This window comes from Nothobranchius furzeri, unplaced genomic scaffold (assembly GCF_043380555.1).
Source record: "Nothobranchius furzeri strain GRZ-AD unplaced genomic scaffold, NfurGRZ-RIMD1 Scf061, whole genome shotgun sequence".
Classification (NCBI taxonomy): domain Eukaryota; kingdom Metazoa; phylum Chordata; class Actinopteri; order Cyprinodontiformes; family Nothobranchiidae; genus Nothobranchius; species Nothobranchius furzeri.
The window spans coordinates 12501-17500 of record NW_027223078.1 but is presented as its reverse complement, the minus strand read 5'-3'; positions in this window follow the sequence as shown (position 1 = coordinate 17500).

The window sequence follows — 5000 nt, the reverse complement described above, 5'->3', positions numbered from 1 at the left end:
CCTGCGGGGTGGATGAGCTGAAACCTGGGTCAGACTTGGTGTGCAGCAGGGCTCAGCACCCTCCAGAAGCCGATGACAGTGTGTCTTTAACTCCCTGCCTGGTGGGAGAGCTGAAAGCTGGGTCGGACCTGGTCTTTAGCAGAGCTCAGCAGCCTCCAGAAGCTGATGGCAGTGTGTGTTTCATCCCCTGCGGGGTGGGAGAGCTGAAACGTGGGTCGGACCTGGTCTGCAGCAGGGCCCATCACCATCCAGAAGCTGACGGCGGTGTGTGTTTAAGTCCCTGCGGGGTGGGAGAGCCATAACCTGGGTCGGACCTGGTCTGCAGCAGAGCTCAGCAGCCTCCAGAACCTGATGGCAGTGTGTCTTTAATCCACTGCGGGGTGCAGGAGCTGAAACCTGGGTCGGACCTGGTCTGCAGCAGGGCTCAGCAGCCAGCAGAAGGTGACGGCAGTGTGTGTTTAGTTCCCTGCGGGGTGCAGGAGCTGAAACCTGGGTCGGACCTGGTCTGCAGCAGAGCTCAGCAGCCAGCAGAAGGTGATGGCAGTGTGTGTTTAAGTCCCTGCCTGGTGGGAGAGCTGAAACCTGGGTCGGACCTGGTCTATAGAAGAGCTCAGCAGCCTCCAGAAGCTGATGGCAGTGTGTGTGTTTTGGTCCCTGCGGGGTGCAGGAGCAGGAACCCGGGTCGGACCTGGTCTATAGCGGAGCTCAGCAGCCTCCAGCAGCTGATGGCAGTGTGTGTTTAATTCCCTGCCTGGTGGGAGAGCTGTAACCCGGGTCGGACTTGGTCTGCAGCAGGGCCCATCACCATCCAGAAGCTGATGGCAGTGTGTCTTTAATTCCCTGCGGGGTGGAGGAGCAGAAACCTGGGTCGGACCTGGTCTATAGCAGAGCTCAGCAGCCTCCAGAAGCTGATGGCAGTGTGTGTTCAAGTCCCTGCGGGGTGGGAGAGCTGAAACCTGGGTCGGACCTGGTCTATAGAAGAGCTCAGCAGCCTCCAGCAGCTGATGGCAGTGTGTGTTTAAGTCCCTGCGGGGTGGGAGAGCTATATCCCGGGTCGGACCTGGTCTATAGCAGAGCTCAGCAGCCTCCAGCAGCTGATGGCAGTGTGTGTTTAAGTCCCTGCGGGGTGGGAGAGCTGAAACCTCGGTCGGACCTGGTCTATGGCAGAGCTCAGCAGCCTCCAGAAGCTGATGGCAGCGTGCCTCTAAGTCCCTGCCTGGTGGGAGAGCTGAAACCTGGGTCGGACATGGTCTGCAGCAGGGCTCGGCAGCCTCCAGCAGCTGATGGCAGTGTGTCTTTAAGTCCCTGCCTGGTGGGAGAGCTGAAACCTGGGTCGGACCTGGTCTATAGCAGAGCTCAGCAGCCTCCAGCAGCTGATGGCAGTGTGTGTTTAAGTCCCTGCCTGGTGTGAGAGCTGAAACCTGGGTCGGACCTGGTCTATAGAAGAGCTCAGCAGCCTCCAGCAGCTGATGGCAGTGTGTCTTTAAGTCACTGCCTGGTGGGAGAGCTGAAACCTGGGTCGGACCTGGTCTATAGTAGAGCTCAGCAGCCTCCAGCAGCTGATTGCAGTGTGTGTTTAAGTCCCTGCCTGGTGGGAGAGCTGATATCCGGGTCGGACCTGGTCCACAGCAGGGCCCATCACCCTCCAGAAGCTGGTGGCAGTGTGTGTTTAAGTCCCTGCGGGGTGCAGGAGCAGAAACCTGGGTGGGACCTGGTCTGCAGCAGAGCTCGGCAGCCTCCAGCAGCTGATGGCAGTGAGTGTTTAAGTCCCTGCGGGGTGGGAGAGCTATATCCCGGGTCAGACCTGGTCTAAAGCAGGGCCCATCACCCTCCAGAAGCTGGTGGCAGTGTGTGTTTAAGTCCCTGCGGGGTGGAGGAGCAGAAACCTGGGTCGGACCCGGTCTACAGCAGAGCTCAGCAGCCCCCAGAAGCTGATGGCAGTGTGTGTGTGTGTGTGTGTGTTTAAGTCTCTGCCTGGTTGGAGAGCCGATACCTGGGTCGGACCTGGTCTGCAGCAGGGCTCAGCAGCCTCCAGAAGCTGATGGCAGTGTGTCTTTCATTCCCTGCGGGGTGCAGGAGCAGAAACCTGGGTCGGACCTGGTCTATAGCGGAGCTCAGCAGCCTCCAGCAGCTGATGGCAGTGTGTGTGTTAAAGACCCTGCGGGGTGGGAGAGCTGAAACCTGGGTCGGACCTGGTCTGCAGCAGGGCTCAGCAGCCCCCAGAAGCTGATGGCTGTGTGTGTTTAAGTCCCTGCGGGGTGGGAGAGCTGAAACCTGGGTCGGACCTGGCCCGCAGCAGGGCCCATCACCCTCCAGAAGCTGATGGCGGTGTGGGTTTAAGTCCCTGCGGGGTTGAGGAGCTGAAACCTGGGTCGGACCTGGTCTGCAGCAGGGCCCATCACCATCCAGAAGCTGATGGCTGTGTGTGTTTAAGTCCCAGGGGGGTGGGAGAGCCATAACCTGGGTCGGACCTGGTCTGCAGCAGGGCTCAGCAGCCTCCAGTTGCAGATGGCAGTGTGTGTTTAGTTCCCTGCGGGGTGCAGGAGCTGAAACCTGGGTCGGACCTGGTCTATAGCAGAGCTCAGCAGCCTCCAGAAGCTGATGGCAGTGTGTCTTCAATTCCCTGCGGGGTGCAGGAGCTGATACCTGGGTCGGACCTGGTCTGCAGCAGGGCCCATCACCATCCAGACGCTGATGGCAGTGTGTGTTTAAGTCCTAGTGGGCTGCAGGAGCTGAAACCTGGGTCGGACCTGCTCTATAGTAGAGCTCAGCAGCCTCCAGAAGCTGATGGCAGTGTGTCTTTAAGTCCCTGCGGGGTGGGATAGCTGAAACCTGGGTCGGACCTGGTCTGCAGCAGGGCCCATCACCATCCAGACGCTGATGGCAGTGTGTGTTTAAGTCCTAGTGGGCTGCAGGAGCTGAAACCTGGGTCGGACCTGCTCTATAGTAGAGCTCAGCAGCCTCCAGAAGCTGATGGCAGTGTGTCTTTAAGTCCCTGCGGGGTGGGATAGCTGAAACCTGGGTCGGACCTGGTCTGCAGCAGGGCCCATCACCCTCCAGAAGCTGTTGGCAGTGTGTCTTCCATTCCTAGTGGGGCAGGGGAGCAAAGACCTGGGCAGAGGAGCGCCTGTCTGCATCCGATCCGGCCCCTCAGCAGCCCGCCGTGAGCCTTAGAGAACCCCCCCCCCCCCCAGCGGGCTCCAGGAACCGGGCCCTGCGTCGGACCCAGCTCAGTAAGGCCCTCCCTCGGGCCCTGCAGCAGGTGGCCCCGTCTATGCAGTCGAAAACCCCGCGAAAATCGGTGTAGAAACGCCCGAGAGGCGTGGTGCGGTTCCCCCGGCCGGTACCGGGTCCGGACCGGTCCGGAAGTCCACCCAGAACACTGCCTGGGGCTTCTGGGCGGCTCCCCAGGCGCAGGCAGTCGAAAACCGCGTGAAAATCGGTTCAGAATTGACAAAACGGCGACCTCGTCGCTCCAAAAACTAAGTCCAAACTAAGCCTTTCGCTTATCGCTTAACGCTTAAGGCGGTCGGCCTTATGGCCAGTAAATGAAAAGTGCCTGCGCCCCTGGAGGTTTTGGAAGGTGCGAGCGATGACCATGCTCGGGTTAGTAGGTGAGGCCATCGGAAAACCAGCGTGAGTTGGCGGGTTTGGGTGGCAATCTATTCCAGGCAGAGTCGACTATCTCTGGGCATCAATTTTGGGATTTTTCCGGCTCTGGTTCTGGGAGAAACGCAGGGGCAAAGTGCACGAGCCGCGGCCGATTTTGGTGGCCTGTCCCTGGGCACAAAGTCTGAGGAGTGTGGGCCTGGTTCTCCGAAAAATACCAGTCTGCTGGAGCTCACTCCCATGGCTCCAGGGGGCACGGCACACCCCCCGGTAGCCGACCAAAGTGCTCTACTCGGGCCAGACTCGGACCCACGACCCGGGGTGAGAACCACAACTACTGGTCATCCTTTTGACCTCCAGGGGGCGCGGCAGAGCCTCCCCAGTCCGACGCAAGTGCCCCACTTGGGCCATACTCAGACCCACGGCCCGGGGCGAGAACCACAACTACTGGTCATCCTTTAGACCTCCAGGGGGCCCGGCACAGCCTCCCTAGACCGACACAAGTGCTCCACTTGGGCTGTACTCTGACCCAAGTCCCGGTGCGAGAACCACAACTACTGGTCATCCTTTAGACCTCCAGGGGGCCCGGCACAGCCTCCCTAGGCCGACACAAGTGCTCCACTTGGGCTATACTCTGACCCAAGTCCCGGGGCGAGAACCACAACTACTGGTCATCCTTTTGACCTCATGGTCATCCTTTAGATCTCCAGGGGGCCCGGCACAGCCTCCCTAGGCCGACACAAGTGCTCCACTTGGGCTATACTCTGACCCAAGTCCCGGGGCGAGAACCACAACTACTGGTCATCCTTTAGACCTCCAGGGGGCACGGCACACCCCCCGGTAGCCGACCAAAGTGCTCTACTCGGGCCAGACTCGGACCCACGACCCGGGGTGAGAACCACAACTACTGGTCATCCTTTAGACCTCCAGGGGGCCCGGCACAGCCTCCCTAGTCCGACACAAGTGCTCCACTTGGGCTATACTCTGACCCAAGTCCCGGGGCGAGAACCACAACTACTGGTCATCCTTTAGACCTCCAGGGGGCCCGGCACAGCCTCCCTAGACCGACACAAGTGCTCCACTTGGGCTGTACTCTGACCCAAGTCCCGGTGCGAGAACCACAACTACTGGTCATCCTTTAGACCTCCAGGGGGCCCGGCACAGCCTCCCTAGGCCGACACAAGTGCTCCACTTGGGCTATACTCTGACCCAAGTCCCGGGGCGAGAACCACAACTACTGGTCATCCTTTTGACCTCATGGTCATCCTTTAGATCTCCAGGGGGCCCGGCACAGCCTCCCTAGGCCGACACAAGTGCTCCACTTGGGCTATACTCTGACCCAAGTCCCGGGGCGAGAACCACAACTACTGGTCATCCTTTAGACCTCCAGG